This window comes from Rhipicephalus microplus, chromosome X (genome assembly GCF_043290135.1).
Source record: "Rhipicephalus microplus isolate Deutch F79 chromosome X, USDA_Rmic, whole genome shotgun sequence".
Classification (NCBI taxonomy): Eukaryota; Metazoa; Arthropoda; class Arachnida; order Ixodida; family Ixodidae; genus Rhipicephalus; species Rhipicephalus microplus.
In genome coordinates, this window is record NC_134710.1 from 68362073 (window position 1) to 68385017 (window position 22945).

Consider the following 22945-nt stretch of genomic DNA (forward strand, 5'->3'; position numbering starts at 1 on the left):
TTCAGATCGTACACGCACAAACACTGGGAGACGGCTTCAAAATCTTGTGTTGTGGATCGGGCGAGTTGCTTATCCTTGAACTTGGCTTGTATTAGCACGGCACAGATGAAAAGGAAAAGAGAAAGACGACACAGACGTCGTACGCGCTAAACGTCCAACTGTTTATTTGATGCCCTTGACATCCATGCTCTTCACTCCCATTACCACAGTAGAGTAAGGCGCGCCGCAGTGCATCAACACAACCCTAGATGCAAGTGAACTTTTTTCTCCACCCGAACATGAAGGAAAACTTTTGAGTCGCCTGTTACTAAGTTACCTTCAAGAAGTCTCGCAGAACATTAGGTAAAATGATTAACTGTGTTTTTTTCGGCGTTTGCGTTTGTGAAAAGAGCATCGACTGGAAAGTCAAAAGGAGCGCTAAGAAGGACGCCGGCGGAATGACAGAGAAAACGACACCATGCCCCATCGCTGCGTTATTTCTCCCTGTAATGTCCGCAACTCCCGTATTTGTTACTCAGTGTGAGCTATCATACAGAAGCCTTTCACAGACACCAAAGCCTGATTTACCGATAGTGACGCCTTAGCGAAACTACATAAGACGCCGTAGTTGTAGGCACTCGAGGAAGGCATGCACCGCTGTCGCGGCTACCAGGCAGGACTCTCGGAGGTTCTTCCTTTGAAAGGGTTCCACGTTTAAATTTGTTTATTGCCCTTAAAAGCCATACATTAATGACGCTAGCAGGGTGAACGGCGTAAGGTATTATCGAAATGACCGAGCAGGAAAATATCGCTGAGGACCTCGCAAGCCTGGAAAAATAAATGCGTACTCCGCTTACTATATGGCCCCGGGCACACGTGTCAAAACGTGACACGCATATAACCCTGTTTTTTTTTACAGCTGAAGCACTAGCTTATCGTAAAAGAATTGCAGCAGAGATGTTTGTCAAGTGTAAGACATCATTATCCAGTTGTTTTTATTTTACAGCAATATCCGCTGAACGCATCTTCTCTTTCGCCCCCGGTCGCAAGTGCTACGTCCATTGAGGGAGAAAAATAAAGGAGGGAACAATACGCCACACATTTGTGAAGCCAAGTGAAGCCCACCGTGTCGGCCCCACACGTGATCAGAACGTCAGCGCGTGCGGTCGGTTTCAGTACTCTCGGTGGCGTTCCGTTTTTGAACCGCCCGGCCGGTCTGCGCCGAACCAGCGCGTTTTGATTAAAAGCTACCGCGCGCTGCCCCGAAGTCTCGGCAAGTTTCGTTGCTTGCGTGATCTCACAGCAAAAGGTCACGTGTTGGGCCGACACGGCTGGTTTGAAAACGGGTTGGCTTGCCAAGGCTGGTTGCGTGACGCAGTGCCCCCTCCTTTCTTTTTCTTCCTACATGGTCACGTCGTCTACACAAGTGCGCTCTTTGTTTTTTTTTTATTGCAATACCAATTATATGGGCCCTCTCGGCTGCATTTTGCCGCTGGCGTCAGTATCCCTCACCGTATATGTATACGTATCTATATATATGAGTTTATATATAATTGGTATATAAGAATCTGCAATTTCAAAAAAAAAAAGAAAGTAAAAAGAAAAAAGCCTGCCTCATCACTTCGATATATGTGTGACTGGAGGCTGGCAGCTATGTCGAGGACGCTGTCGTTCACAAAATGAAAACAAAAAACAGCTTTTTCCACCGAGTTACAGTCACTTCTTATCGACAATTCCTAGAAACTCTGTGTTTCCCATCGCGAAGTTTTTTTTTTCTGTTTTTCTTCAGGCTGTACTGAGCAAATGTTGAACTTAGATTAGGTTAAAGTGACCATATCTTGCCCGCATCGTGCTACATTTTTAGCTTACTTTGTCTGGGAAGCTCGAAAGTGGAGAGCAAACTAAGTATACTTCGCTGTTGAGGTTTTCATCTTTTCTTTCTTTTTCTCTTTGCATTGAAAACATTAGGCACAAAGGACCACCTACTTTACCGAAAAATTACGATTCTTATTTCTCGTTCAATTTGATGTGAGATGCGAATCATGGTAAAAATTTGACGCGACATGAAATTTTGCAGTATCGTGATAATGTTATGAGCTTAGTACTATACGTATAACCCTGATGCGACTATGGACATTTCTTGGTCTACAGTCAGGGCAATATGAGTTGCAACATACTTTCCGTGATTAAAGTGACATATACTGCACGGTTTAAACACCGTTTCGACTCTTGTTATTGGCTAAAACAATTTTACGTTTGTGGATATTACAGTGTAGGCTGGGGCGCCCCCGGCGTGCTATTCTGAATCCGGCTTTCTTTGTGGCTGCCCGTCATTAACGTCTAGCACATGTTGTCATAACCCTTGAGGAATAACACGCCACAGTACGAAATTTTAGCTGTATAAGCTCATGTGAGAGATCAAACATTATTTATTTTCTTGAGGTTAAACCATTAAGATGGCTACTATAGGTATGAAAACTATGAGAAAAAAAATACCTTATCGGCACAGTGAGACTTTATAGGGACGGCATTATTGTAACACGTTACCTCAAGTTAGATGCGCTTCGAAGTATTTTTGCACTGTGAACATGAGTAGAAGCGCTTGGTCTATGCAGCTGCTAACGCGTTTATTAAAGAAAATAACTTGGCCTCGGAGATCCTAACGAATAATTATTGGGAGCTAAAATACCTTGCCAAAAGCGTTCCGAACCAGAAGGCCGTAAGTACAGAGGAGAAGGAGAGAATTTAAACCCTCCTCCACCCGCACCCCTTCCTCCAAAAAGAAAAAAAAAACGCTAGGCCTGCGCGTAACGTACAACACAGTCACAGGGAAAGCTGTAAGAGCGACCTTTCAGAGCCTTTTCTAAACACTCTTCTGGAAACTGCTACAGGAACACTTGCTGGGTACCCGCTACGTCATAAACAATCATAACGTCTGTGAAGTGGGCCGGCATTAAGTATGCTATCCAGCGTCATTATTGGGAGAAGCGTGGTGTTCGCTATGCACTTGCAAGGAATTTCGTGCAAACTTTTTATGTACAGGCTTACGACGGTGAAGAATGAGGCCTTAAGTGGGTAAGCGCCACAGTTAATAGGTGAGCAAGAACAAGCTTTTGTAATGCGTTGGAGTATTGGACGACCCACTCGTTACGCAATTCGCATTCTGGGACGCCCGGTTGTTCCTTTGCTGTTCTCAAACGCTTCATAACTCATATTAGGGCGATTTCTTTCCCGACATCAAGCCTGCCTAAGGAAAATTTGCAAACCATTTTCAAACTGTGTCGTGACTCAGTTGTGCAATAGTGGGCTGGAACGCTGGGGGCCCGAGTTCGAACTCCGCTGCGTGCTCGGTATTTTTTTTTTATTTACTGAGCTTTTTGTTCTCATTTCGTGTGATAGTGGTTGCGGACACCAGCGGCGGCGGCGGACAACTATAAGACGCCACACGGGACCTGTGTTGGGATCTCAAAACAGCTTTCGCTGTAAAAAAAAAAAAATCCTCTGTGCCGAACGTTTACCATATGTGAAGTTGCAGAGTATAGCATGTCTCGTCACAAATGCGCAATGTAATTTGACTTTCTCCACAGTATGAGGTCTCCAAAATACTTCTAGTCTGTGTTAGTCGCACGGCACATGCATGGCGTATACATGACTGCGTACAAATAGCGGCCGTTCTGAAGGGGCGCTTCACGGATGTTGTTAATGAGCGGGGCAGGGACGTGTTACTTAACTGCATGTACTTGTCGGTATTATATATTTACCTGCCTAGACTTTTGATACTTAGAACAAAAACTTAATTCGTAACAGAAAACATTGTCATATACAAGCGTTTGTTGACTTCCAATGACATTGCGCCAATATAAGATTTGGAAAGCAGCGCCATATAAGCTGCTAATAATAAACGAGAACTGGCTATAATGAATTTAGGCAGAATGATAGTTGTGCTGTATATACAACTGCGCTTTATAATATCCTTAGAATAACCCACTTCGTGTCGAGTTGGTGACTCAGCTGGAGGTAAATGCGTTCCTTCGGCTCGACTCCCAGGCTCGGCCTTCTTGTATGTAAGCACTGGGAGCTTGCAAAAGTTATGTACAGTTATCGCTAAATCATATGCTTAGAACAAGATAAGCCTTTCAGAAAGCATTGTGATCTCCCACAAAACTGATACGATGAAACTGAGTCGTCATCAATAGAAATGTTGTGGCAAAGCTACTTCTACTCGGGTTTCTCATGAAACAACCGAGCTCAAGTGGGTTGTTGACATGAGAACCAGTACAGCTTCTCGCAGAGACTGCCGAAAGAACGAGCGTATGCTTTCATCGTGGTTTTATTACTTCTCCGCTCTTTGTAGCTCGCCAGGAGCCACTTGTGATGTAGCCCGGCTTGAAGCGCTGCTTTAAAACTGCACCGTATTGACTGAGCAGCTAGGCAGATCTGTGCAAATTTCGATTATACGTCGTTTTAGGGGCGAAGCTCCTTAGGGCGTGGGCTGTGCGTCCCCTGTAGCCTGTATGTAGCCACCTCTAGTTTAGTTCTTGCAGTGTTCACTAGATGGCGGTACCGTCCCCTGTATGTAGCCACCTCTAGTTTAGTTCTTGCAGTGTTCACTAGATGGCGGTACCGTCTCCTGTATGTAGCCACCTCTCGTTTAGTTCTTGTAGTGTTTACTAGATGGTGGTACTTGTAGCTGATGATGAAAAGATGCAAGATGTTATAAACTAGAAAGCGGTACTTGTAGTTGATGAAAGACGCGAGATCTTATAAAATAGGAATGATGTCACATATGGCGCGTGTCATTGGTTGAAGGCAATCGTTCGATTTAGTGCGGCGACGTACGCTAGGGGGAGCGATGTAATAAAATCGAGTGGGCAAAATGTACAGAGGATTCATGGTTTACCAGGTTTACCTCCGGAGCTTCGCCCACTCATCATCATTCACTTCGTGGATATGGCGGAATTTTTTTTCTTTTGTTTGTTAGCGGGGTCCTGAAACGCGAATTCGCTCAACGCAATTTCGGTGTGCCTGCATGTTCACTCGTGCACCATGGCGTGTCGCAGGTGTGCATACACCGATACAGGCTCAGTGGTGCATTAAACGCGCTAAAACGAGCTGTTACACGTTTTGGCAGGCTACGACGGGCGCGCTCCAAATTCAGACGCTCTTGACATCTTCAGTATGTATGTGTGTTTGCATCCGGCTGTGCCCTTTAGATCGGGCGGTGGCTCACGCCACCTAGCCATAAAGTTAAGTACTATCACTGTGTGTTTTAGGATTGAATTTCACTCGCGCATCGATTGTATAGCCACGAATCAGTTAGCGTCCTGGTGGTTATTTCTACCCATTTAATGTCTCTTTGGCCTTCACTGTCCCTATACCCCAATGCTTTGAAAAATTCGGCGAGATTATGTTTGACTATAGGGTGGAGCCCTTTACAGAACATTATCAAATGTTCAGCCATTTCCTCCTCCTCTCCACACGCACTACATACCGTGTCTGTGCCTTCATATTTTGCTCGGTATGTATACGTCTCGGTCCGCAATACTCCCGTTCTAGCCTCGAAGAGCAGAGAACTACCCCGAGAATTATCGTAGATCTTTTCCTTCGCAATTTCCTACTTAAAAGTTTGGTAGGGCTACGGTGATGATTTCGTAAACATTTCAATCTTCCACATGTCCCTCTCTGTTTCCTTCAGTTTCTTCTTAACCAATGTTTTTTTTTCGCTATAGGTATTCTGCTGTTGTCTAAATACTTGCTTGATATATTTTCAAGTTCGCTTCCTCCATTTAGTATCAACATTCTTCATGTACAAGCAGCTGAAAACTTTCCTAGCCCGACGCTCCTCACCCATTTTTCTCAATCATTCTTCAAATTCTATCTGCCCTGCACTCGAACAATGTCCATCCCATGTCACCCTGTACCCCCCGATTTGGGTTATTCTCGTGTGCTCCCAGAGCAAGTCTATACCTATGACACGTTGCTTAATTTCCCATCTTGCTTGAACCTCTGATCTCATGCACAAGACCGCATTGCCGAACGTCAAACCCGGGACCATTACACCTTTCCAAATCCGCCCCGCAACATCATACCTATCATAGTTCCACAGTGCCCTATTTTTTATTACAGCTGCATTCCTGTTGCCCTTAGTCATTACGTATCTTTCGTTCTCCCTTAGATACTCAGCCCCGTTATTTATCGATACGCCCAAGTGTTTGTACTTATCCACTATTTCTAGCGTGACTTCCTGTATCTTATGCTCCCTGCCTTTGTTATCATTAAAAATCATGATTGCCGATTTTTTCATGCTGAACCTATATATCCCTGTTTGCCACATATTTCTGTCAATCCCCGCAGACATTCTTTGTTGTCGGCTATTAATACTATATGATCTGCATAAATCAATACTGGTAATGACTGTTCAATGTGTTTCCTTGATTGGCAAAAGGGAGGCTGAATCCGCGTCGACTCCCCTCTAATTTTGCTTTTAGTCGCTGGATATACAGCATATATAACAAAGGTGACAAGCGGCATCCCTGTCGAAGCCCACGTTGTATCTCTATATGTTCACATATCTGTTCTTCACATTCGATAACTACCTTGTTACTTTTATAGATTTCCTTCGGAAGATTAGCTATTTTATCTTCCACATCTAGTGTGTCTAGTATTCCCCACAAGTCTTCTTGAATCACACTATATCGTAAGCTGCCTTGATATCTAGAAATGCCAGCCAAAGGGGCCCGTGTTCTTTTTCCACTATTTCGATACACTGCTATAATGAAAACAGATTACAGACATTAACAGAAAGAGACGTTAACGAAACAGAAACAGAGTACAAAGTAACTACAGCGCCGCAGCTGCTGTCACCCGCCGGATAATCAGCCGAGAAGCGGCGTGGCCGCCTCGTTCATTCCACTGACCCCTTTCTAGTACACTGTACCATCGGTCTGCTAATCATGAGGTCGAGGATCGACGCCATGGTGCTACGGCCGAGGCGGAAATAGCAACCGCAAAGAAAAACTGAAACCACAGTTAATGTACGACGACCGCGGTTGAAGGTTAAAAACCTGGAGGCACTGCACCGACCAAAGTAAAAGGTTAAAAAAAAACAGAAAAAGGGCGTTTGGGCTTCCACACGGAAGCCCTGTTCAAAGCGAAAAAAAAAAAATTCACCTTCAACCATGTGTCATGCCGACCAGACGGGCTTCCGACAAACTTTAAATTTTACCACGACCACCGTGACCGCGACAGAGCGCTGAGACGACACCCCCTGAACGCTGCGTGAAAATTGGATGCGGAACTGTGCGCTAACTTTTTATTTCGCTTTATTTTGTGGTTTTTTTACATATTTAGTATAAAGATCTTTTGTTACAGACATTTTTTCTAATGTTTTTTTGCGTGTGCGGTTTTGCGGTTTTTTGTACTCACGTTGTAGTTACGAAGAGGTTTTGTGAAACTTGTGCACCTATGGTGACTTGAAAACATGGCATAACTGCAACGTCGCGACTTCTGTCAACTTTTCGCGCGCAAGCAATATTGCTGTTCTTCACCGCGTCTCGATAACGTTACGCGCAGGCATGTAACCGGGACGGCTTCCTGCTCCCCCATAGTGGAGTACTAGCTACTCCTAATCGTTTAACACTTTTGCAAAACACAGCGTTGGCTGCGTTCATCAAATGCAAAGAGTAGCCTTGTCGTGGTTGTCCAGTGGCTTGGGCACTGGGCTGCTCAACCGCAGGTCGGTGGATCGAAACCCGGCTACGGCGCCTGCATTTTCGATGGAGGTGAAAATGGTAGGCCCGTGTGCTCAAATTTAGGTCCACGCTAAAGAACCCCAGGTGGTTGAAATTTTCGGAACCCTCCACTACGGCGTCTTTTATATTCATATGATGGTTTTGGGGCGTTAAACCCCGCATATATACCCATCATCAAGTAGGAAGAGTAACAGTTCAGTGGGGTTGGCCCGGTTTTCCCCTACAGCATGCAGAGTGCAGAGTATATGCTGTATCCCGTAGAGTTGGAAAGCTAACTAGAGGGCACTCTGGCTGAGCTATCGTTTAGCGACCATGGTAATTATGTGTAGTAAACAAATTTGCGTAGTTTTTGCGGTTGTGGGCTTCGAATGCACTGTTTATTGTTAGCCAGGGTCCTCGCTATCAGCTGGACGCTCGGGCTTATCGCCGTCCCTTCAACTTCGAGTACAATCAAGAATTTTCTCGACGCTTCTGACCAGTGTTGCGGAATGGACACCTTCACAGCATTCCAATTCCATTCCGGGGAGTTAATGTTTGCGGCAATTCCATTCCATTTAATTCCTTGGAATGAAAAAAAAAAGAATGGGCCCATTCACACTACTAGATTGGTGGGATCATTCAATTCCATTTCTTCAATTCCTCAAGGTAGGAAATGCATCTAGATAATTTCATTGAGTTAAGAATAAAAGACACCATAAATGTAGTGTCATGAGATGCATTAGGAACTGCAAAAGTAAGCAAAACACGTTACCAAGGTCGAGGGTTAGTAGTTAGGTGGCATATCTCGTGCAAACCACCCGACTCATGCCCATAAGATCGAGCAGTTCTCCCGCTACATATAGTATTTGATTGATATGTGGGGTTTAACGTCGCGAAACCACCGCGTGATTATGAAATATACGCCATAGTGGAGGGCTCCGGTACTTTCGACCACCTGGGTTTTTTTAACGTGCACCCAAATCGTTGCACATGGTTCAACAGCATTTTCGCCTCCATTGAAAATCCAGCTGCTGCAGCCAGGACTCGATCCACGACCTGCGGGTCGGCAACCGAATAGCTTAGCCACTAGACCACCGCGACGGCGCTGCATTTAGTAGTTGCATGGTCGGCATTTTTGAACGATTGTGACATTTTAACGGTTTAAGCCGAAATTTGTTAAAGCTAAACTGATGGCATAGCGTATTTTTATGTTGACAAAAGTAGTGACAAAAAAAGAGTTTCGCCCCACGTCCCGATTAGTCATAAATACGAAGGAGACTAAAACATGGCAGCATATTCACGGAGTGAATGATGGAGAGTGGGGCGAAGCATCCGTCCGTCCATTCGATCTTGCTTCCGTCCGTCCATGCATGCGTCTTTATGGCAGCCCGTGCGTCCATCCGCCCGTCCGTGCGTCCGTCCCTGCGTCCATCCATGCATCCGTTCCTGCGTTCGTCCATGCGTTCATCAGTCCATGCAACCATTTGTGCGTCCGTCCACGCATCTCTCTGTGTGTCCGTTTGTCCACCTATTCAACACTCCGAGTACCACCATCTTGCATCTTTTCGTCACATATTCCTCATGTAGAAGCACCGCCATCCAGCGGACATTCCAAGAACTGAATGAGAGGAGGCACGCGCACACTTTTTTACGGCTTGCGCTTCGTGTCTACATCCCACCTTTAACCACCTCAAGTGCATGGTATATACTAGTTCGCTGTATTCAAGGCACTGCGGCCCAACGCTCGCTAAACCTTTTTGAAACCAAGGAGGTTACGCCCAGCGAGTATAACGTAGCAACCCTTTCTTTTCAGATAGTGCTCAATGTACATGCCAAAGGCTGCTAAGGGTGAATGAGAGACAGGAGAATTCGGCTTTTAGTTAATGCGCACGCTGCAAATTTTTATTGTTCAACAACGCACAGAAGAAATCTCCCACCGGTACCACCCTCGAGGCCAAAATGTAAGACTGGTAACACACTACTACTACGACTACGAGGGACAAACGGGTGTCACTATAAGAAGCTTCGCCCCTAAAATTGGTTTATGGGGAACAAAACGCCCTAGATCTGCTGGTGTTAGATGGAACAGCGCACCACTGCTCGGGCACCTCGTACCTTCATAAAAACTTGTGTGGGTGCTATAGCTGGAACATACTGCAGGAAAAATGCTGCGCTGCAAAGCTGAGGACGAAAAACTGTGGCTCTATAACGTACTTCTATTCCGTATTCAGTTTTCCCGGTTACGTCACGCTTGGAGCGCTGCATACGCCGAAAGCTCCTACGTTTTTCGAATTTGGCCAATGAAAAGCGTTCGTTACCACCCATAGCTTTTAAATATGATAAGTGCGGCAGTTGGCCTAGTTTACGTAGAAATCTTGAGAAATCTCTTGTAATTTCTGAGTATTTTGAGGAAAAAAAATTCCAGAACTTTAGCGACTTTCTGGCAAAGAGTTGCAAAGGGGCCGAATATTCAATATATTTTTTACGCGAGTGGAAAAATCCTTAGTATTATCTGGGTTTTTTGAAGAGGAAAATTTAAGGACCTTAGCGACTTCTGGCTGAGAGCCGTAAAGGGGTCGTATGTTCTATTTATTTTATTTCCGAGCAAGTAACAAACAAAACCAACCCAAGTAAATTGAAAGAAATTTGATTTATAGGCTTTTAGCGCTGACATGAAGGAATTATATTGCTAAAAGTAAATCATAAACTTTTGTGTTTGAGAGTTGAAGCCACATGACAGTCGTTTTCGCATTCAATCCAAGTGACATAATGGTTGCTGTGTAGGAAACAGCAGAGTTATCCAATCATATTAGTTGTGAAACTGCGTTCCAAAACCTGGACACGCCATTGGCCGACCTAGCGGGAGTTAGCAGATCGTCGCGTCCTCTGGGAGCAACAATACAAAACGCTGCATTGCCACTTGTGCGTGCACTTCTTTTAAGGCTGCTTTTTAGGCCCAAACTGTTCGTCTGGCATGTCAAACGCGACCTCAACATCCCTCCTGTGCTTGTTGTAGGCCACGTTCATGTAGCCAAATGTTACAGCGAAGGTCGCTGGCTCAGCCGGCACCGCCATGTTTCCTATTCCGTTCGCGACGGGCCCACTCGCTGGCTGCTCCGTCGTAGCGCGGAACTGATTTCGTTTATTTTTTCACAATAAGCGCATGCTTGTCATTTTGGGGTCACCTCGATTTGGGCTTCCGAATTGTCGCTTGATTGACAGGTTGAACGACCAATCAGAGAGCGCTTAATGTTTGCATAATGAGCACTTGCGTGCAATTCTGGCGTCACCACAATATGGGCTTCTGGCTCGTCACTTGACTGACAGGTTGAACGACCAATCAGAGAGCGCCAATGGTGGCCAAAACGGAATAAGGAACACGGAATAGCAGTTTGTTATACGGCCACTAGACTGGCACAGGGAAAGCGCATCTAACAAGTGAAGTTCATTGAAGTAAATAGCATAAAAGAGTGGAGTAACATACAAGGTAGTGGGCATTGCCAACAAAGCGCACATGATCCTATGGGGTACTATTTATGCCGCAATACCCGGGCTTTTATCAAACTTTTCTTCCTTCATTTTATTTGTCGCACTCGCTCGCAGGATTTTGTGCCGACTGGTTGTGCCTTCGCGATCTCCCACGTCAGCGCAGCTCTGGCCGACTGGGCTCGCCCTAGGCCATCTGACGCTGACAAGAGCTCTCGTCGAGTGATGCCCCATCCTAAGACTCCTGTGACCGTTTTCATCTTCCCTATCTCCTCTTTACTTCCGTCGCTCGCTGTCCTTGCGGCTCGCTCTATCCTTCCTCTCTCTCTAAATATATATTTTAATCCCATCATTTTATTCCCTTCTCTGCTCCCATTCCTCGAGAGCTACTGTCTAGCTGTCCTCCCACTGAGAGGCAAATACGGGGCTCACTTTTCTCTTCTTTTCAAATAAAAATCACTTCACCCCTTTTTATTTGTTACTTTAAACATGCCACTTGTCTATTCGAAAGAGCTATCGAAGGTGCGTCAACGCAGGCGCCAAAGACCCCGATATAGCACCGCGATAAGATCATGCGCGGTTTGTTTGCAATGCCCGCCTCCTTGTATGTTACTCCAATTTTTTGCTATTTATTTCAATTCACTTCAGTTGTTAGATGCGCTTTCTCTGTGCCAGTCCAGGTTTTCGTCCTCAACGTTGCAGCGCAGCCTTTTTCCGGCACCTTGTACCTTTGCATCCAATACTGAATACCTGCAGGGCCGCACTGCTTGTCAGCGCTCACGCTTGTCAAGCGCGCCTTCCAAGCATGAATGAGGTGACGAGAACTTTGTGTTCACCTGTGCGCAGGTGTGCAATCTATTTCATGTCCCAAAGGTCTTTTACGTTTTTCAGGTTTTGAACTGCCCGTGAGATAAATATCAGTCCGTGCATAGAGTATTCGCCATTTTTGTGTCAGGTATCAATGAGAACCGACGTGCGAGGATAATTTCTTTCTCCCTTCTGTATCTGTTGAAAAATGCATTTGTTTGTGTGCTAACTTAAGCTGCAGTTTCGTCTTTACAAATTGAAAGATTGTTCACACTTTGATATCACGCCTACACATGGCTTTGGCCAACTAAAGGTGGACCTACAGAAAGCGTTCTGGCCTTTGACTTCAATAGAGCATGTGCTCAGGCCTACATGACTAATTTGAGCATGATATTAGAGTAGTAGCTATTAAAAGTGTATAAAAATACTCCCCGATGTCTTCTTTGCTTGACGATGCGAGCACGGATATGTGCTGAGTCGTCGGAACCAAGCGAAGTTACAAAAAAAAAAAGATAACGATAATAATGAAATTATTGCACCTCGGAGCACTGGGAGTACGGGATGACAGGTTTTCACCTCGATATTCAAGAACGTCTGATCTCCCAGGCTTTATCTCCCGAATGCCTGATTTTCGGAACACGTTCGGCAATCGGTCACTAGTTCTTTGGTCATTAGGTTTACGTCATAAACGTGCATAAGCATCCTCAATGTTTTTATATGATTGAATAAAGATTGCAAGCACTGCAATGTGCTAACATAACTTTATTTTGGTTTCGTTCATCGAAATTTCGCAATGGAATCTTAAGAGCTAGATGATCAATTCGCCGTTTACATTTAAAACCCGAATTGTGACGGTTAGCTCCCCCCTTGAACGGTTAGCTCCCCCCCCCCCCCACAATAAAAAAATCTAAAAAACGCCCCCACCTCTCCGAAGGGAAATTTGAGGAAATGCGTTGCGTAGCGTCAATAACGGTGTTTCGCACGCGAGAACCCAGCGGTAGAAGAATGTTTTTTTTTTTTCCTTACACCATGCAGTCAATAGCGCCGTTCGCCGCACGTGGCGTTTTTCTGTCGCGAGAAACGCGGTATGCGTTTTCAGCTCTAGTAGCTAGCGTGCACGGTTAGAAAATACTATGGAGTGAACAAAACAAACAGCGTTCTCGGCTTGGCGTTTCACAGCGGCATCCCGGGCACGCATTTCCAAATGTTCTTGAAAAGCTCCCAGCCAGCGAACTGTCGAGAGTGGGGCGCGGGGAGGAGAGAGAGAGAGAAGGGCGAGAGAAGGAGTGGGGAAGCACTGCACATACACTCTTTCGCACCACATATGCTTCGGTTGCTAGGGGCGAGGATAAGCACACGCGTCCGCAGCTGCTGCTAATAAAGCCCCTCTTCGTAATAGGCACTATGCCGTGCTCCCGACCGGGTTGCAGAAATTAGGTGTCTTTCTCATCTTCTAACCACTACCACTACCACCACCACCACCACCACCACCATACTTCGTAAAAGTACCGCCATCTGCTCTTCCCTCGCTGCCTCCTCCCCGATGCGTTGTTTTTTTCTTTCTTTCGGTTGCGCCAGTGGCGTCCCCTGTAATGCGCCATAAGCTTGCAGTTTGCTTTCGAGCCCGTGGCGCGCCGCCGCTGCTGCATTAGCTACAGCCGCTCCTGTACAGCCGTGGTTAATTGATTTGATTGATATGTTGGGTTTAAGGTCCCAAAACCACCATATTGTTATGAGAGACGCCGTAGTGGAGGGCTCCGGAAATTTCGAACACCTGGGGTTCATTAACGTGCGCCCAAATCTGAGTACACAAACCTACAGCATTTTCGCCTCCATAAAAAATTCAATCCTACGACCTGCGGGTCAGCAGCCGAGTACCTTAGCCACTAGACCACAGCGGCGGGGCTGTGCAGCCGTGGCCGTGCCTCGCATACTGCTTTATGCAACGATTGTTCTGTGTTGATTTTTTCAACTTGACTTGGTGCGCTCACTCCAATATTACGGCAGAAGAGCTGCTGCAAGTCATGCACAAGCTGTAGCATTGCCCGCCGTTTGAACTTCTTTTCGCAGCGTAGTGTTTCCTTGTGTATCTGGAGCTGATATACATAGCTGGGTTTATTGAGAACAAGTTGAAATAAAAATAAGTAAACTCAGTACGGCAATTATTGAACAGGTAATAAATATTTAAATCGCAGCTTTGGTGTATTAATCCACGTCCTTTGGAAAGGAATAGTTCCCGTGTGTACAAACTATCTCGATATTTTATAACTGCAGCAATGTCAACAATGTCCATGAAAGTGCTCGCTAAGAACTTCGTGACGTTTCACATGCTACCTAGCTCTCTTCTGCCTGTCGAATGACTTGTGCACGCAGTGCGCCGTTTTGAGATGTTTGTCCTCTGCGGCGCAGTTTGCAACCATTGTCTTGAAGTTTTACATGTCTCCATGGGCGTTGCAGATAATCTAGTTGATAAAGGCCGTTATTGCATACGGAAACTATTTTGAATTGCTGGATGACCAAGATGGTACTGTGTTGAGTGGTCGAAAAATGCAACCGCGTCATCACCGTCAAAATTACCCCTCGCACATATCTAGCGATGTATTATCTGAACTCAACGCACAGTATCACCTCAAAGCAATGAGAAAGCTCGGCACATTGTCATATGTATTGCAACAAAGCATCTTTTTTTTTGCAAGTGCCAGCAGTTTATTTCATAAGAAGCACACATGACGTGCACGCTGTTGTAAACACGGGCTGCGCTTAAGAACAGCCGCGATGATCATGAAGTTCGAAACATCAACCACTTTTGAGAAAAATGCTCTTGCACGTCCTGCACTTTGCATGAGGCGAATACGCAACACAGTGGCGCTTTGGCGCCTCCAACATGGCGCCGAGCGGCGAAAACCGGTTCTTCGCCGCATCCACCCGAAGAGACAAGTTCTGGCGGGGAGAGGAGGAAGCGGCGCAGATCAAAAGAATGCTGTACTTTTCCGAAGGTATAGGAGCTTTAGTTGCTATGGGAGAGGGTGGTGGACGGATCCCGACGGACGCCTGACATAGCCCGATTAATTAATGCATTCACATTGAAATAGACAAAAGCACAAGAAAGTGCCCGACACAAGCGCTATCTAACAACTGGAAGTTTAATGAAAGAAATGTGGCATATATATGCAAACATGAAGACATAAAAGAACCTTTACACCCCCCTCCCCACCAGGCGCCTAATCAAGTATGTTGTAGATACGAAATCTCAGCATGTGTGGGGGCGATTGAAGGTTGGCACACGCACTTGTCTCCTGCTTTTATGATTTCATGCGCTTCAGCAATTGGACGCGTGCGCTGGTCTCTATGCCTCATCACTACAGTCGTCCGATTTGGGTGCACGTTAAACAACCCCAGGTGGTCGAAATTTCCGGAGCCCTCCACTACGGCGTCTCTCATAATCATGCGGTGGTTTTGGGACGTTAAACCCCACAAATCAATCAATGAATCAACCCAGTGGTCCTCTCAAACTCACTTGCACAGCCACAATGCCAGCAATGCACGTTCTTGTCTTTTTTATGCACTGATTATGATGACTATTCTGTCACAGGTCCCGTTAATTAGGGAGGTGATCGCCGGTCTAATTCCAAGGGCTGAAGTATCGGCCCCCCGAACTGCACCACGAAAGCATGGACAATTTAGAAGTGATCCTATTTGGCGCGCCAGCAGACGCCGGCTGTTGACCAAAGAACAAGTCAGAGCCGAGAGTTGATAAACAATACAAAATTATATTCTCAATTATGACAGATCAAAACGATACACAATTATGCACACTCGACAATAGCTGAATACGATATGTCACCAATCAAACAACGTACTACACAGTACAATCCGCCACACTCGAAATAACGGACACAAACAACAGTACACACTACAATGCAGTCGCATGCATCGAACAACCAAGACACTTAAAGACTAAAGAGTTCAAAAACTTATTCAGTCCAAAGTCCTTGGAACAAAAGTCTGAATGATACTCTTCCTACAATCACTCACTCAAAGTCCAGCGCTGTTGTTATTCCGCTGCCCCCAAAGTTTCTCTTCCAGGAAACCTCGCGTCTTCAATTGGCCGCTCTCCAAGCACCAAACTTCTTCGCCGGTAACACGTCGGCTTCCCACACGCAGCTGTTGTCACGCGTCTTCGCTCGCTGGCGGTAGACACACACTCCTGCCTGTAGCATGAGTCTTCACCCCTCAGGTGGAAATCCTCTTCTTCCCCTCCTTTGTCACTGAGAACCAAAGGCTTCGCCGACGACACGGCGGAAACACCCTACGCACTCTGGCGCACAATTCCTTCTTCTCCTGCTTTCCCATCTCCGCTGCTCGGTTAAATACTTTCCGCGCTAGATTCCAGTAAATTCTCATCGTTCCGTCGGCGGGGTACGCAGCGAAGGCCGGGAAAAGCGCGAGACGGTTCGAGGGCCGTCCGCGACAGATGACGCAACTCTGCATCACCACGCCCCTTTCCCTCGAGAACCTTCCAGGGCTTGGTCGGCCGCCGATGTGAGGAGGTTAGTCGGCGAGACTACGCTTCCGAGAGAGGAGGGACGGCGCACCCGGGGAGCCTTTGGATGTTTATTTTCTTCTTTAAAATGGACCTTGAGGCGTGTCTCTAGCGCTTGTTCGCGAGAATTCGGCAGCGCGCCTTTTTCCGAGCACTCGTTTGTGACATATTCAACGAAAGTTCAAGCAAGACCCGGATGCTCGCTATACCGACGCGGCTAACATTCCACGTAGAAACGTGTACGCAATCAGCGTCGTAGAGTGCCGAGAGTTAGCGACGGCCACAGTCAAGGCACGCAACTCGGACGCAGCGGAAGAAACGTCAATCGCTCTCGCCACCGCCACATGTAAAGACGCCGCGGTGATCTTCACTCACTCGCAAGCCGCTTACCGGAATATTTGCGAAGGGCCGCGTCTCAGCCGACGCAGTTAACATCCTGCAACAGCGAAGCTCTCCACTTCCAATACCTGTTTAATCTGAATTTCTGGACAAGAGGTTCTACAGGGAAATTAAGCGGCCCAAGCCGCTGTCCACGAGCACGTCAGCCGGGCTCTCCTGGGACCAAAGGATACCAGATCCGTGGCTGCTGAGATGGAGCTTGTAGAAAACACCTATTCGTCCCTACTTCAACACTACAAACTGGAGCGACGGGTGTACCCCTCCACGCCCAACAAAACTAACCAAAGAAGAAAGCGTGCTCATCAGACGCTTGCAAAGCGACACATACATACATAGAACATTAATGCACCGCCTCTACTCCACGACACATGGCTACATGCGCCCGTTCTGCAGCATACCGGACACCCTGGCACACTTGCTCCTAGAAAGCCAGTGCCATGCGAACCACGACATGCAACCGGAGCGGGACAAAGCACCAAGAACGAACGACGACTATTTAATCGAAACGTGAGAGGCGAAGCTAGCTCATCCTCGAGAACCTGGAAGACTAGTGACAACTCGTCGCCACGGTCAAGAGGGCAGTCGAAGCGGTTTCCTGGACTACGGAATCCTCCCACCTTATGGGTAATACCGGTAGAGTGTACTGTAATACTGGGCATCGCTCAGAACACTCTTTCGAAATAAACGTTTATTTTCTCTCTCTCTCTTTCAGCTTGCCACGTAGGTTCGAGCTCTGCATAGTTCTAAGTAATAATAAAATCATAATGATAATTCATCCTATTATTTGGAAGGTTTAACGTCAGAACAATCATAATTATGACGCATGCCGTATAGTTAAGGCTGCGGAAATTTCGACCACCTAGGTTTTTTTTTTACGTGTACATAAATCGAAGTACAGGCCCGTGTACAGGCCCGTGTATATATACACGGGCCTGTACAATTTCGCCTCGATCGAAGTGCGGACGAAATCAAACCCACGACTTTCAAGTGACCAGCCGAGCATCGCACAGCCGCACTTGCACAACCGCGGCGGTAGCAGTTATGAAGACCCATGCCATTCTTTTTCTTCTGTCGAAATATCGTTCCTGTTATCAAAAAGCTACTGTGACTTTTATCGTTTAGCTGATCGACGGTATAGCCATGGTTAAATTACTTCGCCAGCGTTTGTGTGTGATTTAACGCGCGTATAAATAAACACACCAGGCCACGCACGATCAGTTAGAACTCAGTGCAAGGTTACGGCGGCTGTTGCTAAAACGGTGGAATATTATTGATGGTTCCCGGGTGCTATGAAAGCATTTGCGTGCTTTATCATTAACGATGCAGGTAGTACTGTTTCAAGTCCCACCGCGGTGGTGTAGTGGCTAAGGTATTCAGCTAATGACCCGCAGGTCGCGGGATCGAATCCTGGCTGTGCCGGCTGCATTTCCGATGGAGCCGGAAATGTTGTAGGCCTGTGTGCTCAGACTTGGGTGCACGTTAAAGAACCCCAGGTGGTAAAAATTTCCGGAGCCCTCCACTACGGCGTCTCTCATAATCATATGGTGGTTTTTGGACATTAAACTCCACATATCAATCAATCAATCAACCAATCAATCAATCATCAGTACTGATTCAAGACAGCAACAATAAATAACGTAACTGGTAGAGACCACGGTCAGATGCTATATAAACTCGGAAAGGCAACCAACCATTTGTTGCTCTGTTGAGTGTCTGCGCAGCTCAGGTGCGGGCACCTGCTGTTGTAAAACGTATTGCGGCTATAAAGAATAAAGAAACGTAAAGAAAAACGAATGCCGACAAGAATGTATGTCCCTTACACGTTCCAGCGTATACAAATACATGAATTCTAGTAGACAACCGTTTTTTTTTTACTGCACGCAGCTGGGCTTCTTTCCTTAGGATATTTGATCTTGCAGGCTGTCGTCAAAGTTGTCCGGACTTTCTAGTGGGGACCAACCTGCATGGAAAGAATGTTGTAAGATTGGTTTTATAGTTTACCCAATTTTTTTTTGGCAGGTAGCAGACAACAGTCATTTCGCGAGTTAGGTGTACGGTTTTGCAACTACGAGAAACTTACATGTGGCCCAATTTACTGCCCAAATATGTAAGAATGTTGGAACAGCTGCTTGAAGAAAATGCTTCAAGGCACCGTTCAATATACAAATGTGCAAAGAAATTGTCGCGAAAACTCCAATGTTCATGGAATGCACCAACGCAAACAAGAAATAAGTTTGTGCAGCGCGCGTGCTCGCAAGTCAACTAGTGATCCAAAGAGGGAAAGAAACAATTCTGTTCGGCCGTTAAGTATCGCACATGGCGTGCTGCCCGCTTCGCGGAACGCGAGTGTTGTCGATATCTGTAGTTTAGGCACATGTAAACCATTAACTTACCCGCGAATTAAACTACTACGGCAGGCTGCCTTATCTAGGCAGTGTAGTTTACACGTAGTTTACTCGTTCATTTCGCGTCTGCCTCGAAGAGAACCTCGTTGTTCCAACAGATCCTGACCACAAGTTGTATTGCGTCTTAAGAAAAGCAAAAAAAGAAAGAAAGAAAAACGTCATCGGCCGGCCTAAAGACGTGACCGCATGAACCGCTCGGGGTCTCGCCTCCGGCACCGTCCCTTGGACTCGTGTCGCCTGCTCGCATCGTCTAGCATGGCCGTGAATTCCTGCACGCAAGGCGCCTAGGTGTTCTCTGGCTGTACGCAGTCATGCGATAGGACAGTCAACCGGGCTCCCGCGTCTCAAGAGACGCCAAATAAGACGCTGCCCGATGGCATCCTGGACGACCAGCGCAGTGATCACCGCACCGTCGCTCGGCCTGGCCAGTCGGCAAATCCTCTCGCGCTTCCGCGAGGAGAACCGGTTAATGCCCGCCTATTGCTGCGCTGCGCCGATGAGCTGTGGCCGTGCACAGCCGCTGAGAACCGCGTTGCAGCGCAGAAAGAACGCGCGGCTCGTCTGGCGGCGGCGTGTAATGAAGTGCGGCCTGCCAAACCGCGCCCTCGTCGCAGGGCCGCGCAGAACGGCGTGGCATTCTCTTTTCTTTCTTTTTCCACATTGCGATTCACGGAAGCGAGACATGGCGAGGGAGGCGCAAAGTCACTTCATCTTGCGGCTCCACGTGCGCAGCCATTGGGACGCGTTAATTAAATAGACCCGGGTGTGCGTTATCTGCAAATACGCGGCTCTATAATAGTAGGCTTCTTTCATTACTTGTTTTTGTTTAGGCAAATTTCAGAACGTGCGCATTCGACTGGCACGTCAAGCCAAGAATTATTTTCCATTACTGGCGCTCAGCAGAAAAGAAGAAGGAGAGAGAGAAAGAAACTGGATGCACTCACTGTGGCTAAATTAGCAGCGTAATCATGGCGGAAATTCTCCTCAGTATTAATGGAGTAAAACAGGAATCGCTAAGGAAGAAGGCGCTGTACCGAGGGAAGGAAACAAGGAAATACGTCGTCTTGTTACGCTCACCCGCCGGGCAGACGTCGCAAGTGCTGTGCACTCGAAAAAAGAAATTGGTTCACCCGTTTAGAGTTACTGTATATGCCACCTTAAGGGAGCATATACAATAACTCTACACCTGCTTCACTTGCAGCCCCACAGGTGTGCTAAGGAGTAAATGACGTGTTAGTGGTCAGCAACAAAAAAGAGTCAGCAACAAAAAAGAATGAAAGCAAAACGAAACGACGATTTTTCATTAGGCGCTCGACCGGTGCAAGTCACCACGCCAAAGCCGAAACACTCAACAGCCAATAAATGCATAAAGTGTTTTCTAAGGTTGCTTATTTATATATTTAGATCAATATTACTCTGCGAGGCTCTCTGAGTGGCGCACATACAAATTTCAAGAGAACTGACTGCACCACGTGTATATGTGCCCCCATGCCTATCCAACCTTAATTGGCATCGAATCTTTGCTCCGCTCACGCGATGCTGCTCTCCTGTGTTGGCTATGACTAAGAATAGCCTTCACACTCTTCTGCAGTCCGCATTGGGACACCTCTGGCACAGCAGTGAAACAATAAATTGTAATAAACGTGATAGTACTCTAACTGGTCTCAATGACTGAATGCTTGAATCCGCAATCAAATGAAAAAAAAATATTGATTGCAATAAAAAAAATTAGTGACACGTGTTTAGGATAGTTTCATATACGAGTTTTAGCGAAAAGCAACGCGATGAGCGTGCACACGTACGCATGCAAGCACGCGCACACCTTTTAAACAAAGGTGCATTTCTGCGAAAGCATTTTTTCTGGGACTACGTCAGTCGTTCTATATAAAAAAACGAAGGTTCATTCATTTTTAATTTTATTAATTTTTTAATGTTGTCCCGAGGTGCGCACGTGTCGTGGCAGAGCGTGAACGCGGCAGCTACTGCATTTCCTTGTCCTCATGCTGCAGCGTGGATGTCTACAGGCACCTCGGAGCGCCGGAAGAAACTAGTTTTTTTTTGCCCACGCCCAGATCTTCCCCATATACTGCACACCTTGACTGTGAATGTTAGCAGCAAACCATCACTATGGAACATTGTTCATTAACAACCCGCTCAATAAGGCGTCCATACTTAGGAACTGTCCTATGTCGGGACTCTAAGACCAACAATTTTACTATTTCAAGGAGCAGTGAAAAAAAATCTAGTGTCAGTAAAGCACTCTTTCACAACAACAAAACTACCGCGCTTGCCACGACAGGACGCTTCATAAGCCAGAAAACTCGCAAAAAACAAAATGCGTATGGTGGCGCCCCCTTGAAGTTCCAGCACCCATAGCCGTGACGTGATAGACTTTGACAACGTCTACTTGCGCTCGCGTAGTTCCTTATTCGTAAATGTGAAGCACATTGTGTTCTGAGGGGGCCATAGATATAACGTACCAAGTTTCAACAAAATTTGTCGAGCGAATGTTTCCAAAAAGCAGAAAAAGCGTCAGTATCCACGCCGTTACGCGCGGAGATTTCGGTGCAGAAGATAAAAATGAGAACGTTGACCTCAATTTTATACTCTGATAAAGCGTCTATGAGGGTGAAATTAGAAACATTTGCGTTCAAGGAGGTCACTTTATCGATCTTATAAGATTCTTTGTTGCAGTTTACTGTTCCTTTAATTGAAGTTCAATCATTTGAACTCCACCGAGGTATTAGAGATTAAAACAGTGCGATTTTCGTAACATTGATTGAGTTTTAGAAAATCGCACCAAAGTTGTCTGAACAATTGTGGGTTTGAGCTTACAATAAAGAGATGCGATCATCCCAAGGGCAACCCCATTGTCATCATCGCCATCAAGAGGACATCGCGCAAGCGCGAGCTTCAGGAATCTTGTTCCAGCGCTGCGAACACGCAAGTTCCGTGCCAATACTGGTCCATATCGACATGCAAAACGCGCCCCCGATAACTGGGCAACCTTCTGCAGGACCACTTCGACGGCCGGCGCGGCCAGCGTGGCCTCCTCTTCCAACAGGCCCCAGCCCCGCACGAGGCTCCAGCCCTGGGCGACATCGCAAGCCATCGCCTATAAGATACCCAGCAGACGTGCTCTCCGGCTTGCCGCCGCATCCACCAGGAGCACAAGCAACGCCCATTGGCGCGCAGATACCACCCGGCTCAGCGCCAGCTCGTCTCCCGATCCCAGTGACCATTCTTCCACCACCGAGACCCGAAGGTTCATTGTCGGCGGGCGCGCCATCAGTAGCACCACAAGCCGGACAACATGCCGCAGACATGACACAAGTCGCGCCGCCATCGGTGGGCACACCGTCAGGAGCACCCCTCGGCGCACCACATGCACCTGGGACGGCTCCACAAGTGGCACCATCGTTGGCGGGCACTGCTACTGTTGCGCCACACGCAGGACCACACGCAGCAGCAACGGCCCCGCAAGTCACGCCAACGCCGGCAACAGCCAAGCTTACAGTTGAACCAATGTTGCCACCGCAGGTACCTGGACATGACGCAGCTGCAGGCGCCCTCGTGCCGCCGTCAGCCAATACAGT

General features: G+C 46.8%; 1 protein-coding gene and 1 long non-coding RNA gene across 2 annotated transcripts in view; one reads left to right on the forward strand and one right to left on the reverse strand.

The window, feature by feature from the left end:
* LOC142775592 (uncharacterized) overlaps window positions 1-22945 on the forward strand; it is a 217753-nt gene that overhangs the window by 169177 nt on the left and 25631 nt on the right. The gene's annotated exons all lie outside the window — the stretch shown is intronic.
* The window catches only part of LOC142775593 (uncharacterized), a 67100-nt gene continuing 59907 nt past the window's right edge, over window positions 15753-22945 (reverse strand). Inside the window, exon 3 of the long non-coding RNA XR_012886805.1 lies at window positions 15753-18904. This is a non-coding gene — a long non-coding RNA (uncharacterized LOC142775593). The remainder of the gene's footprint in view (window positions 18905-22945) is intronic.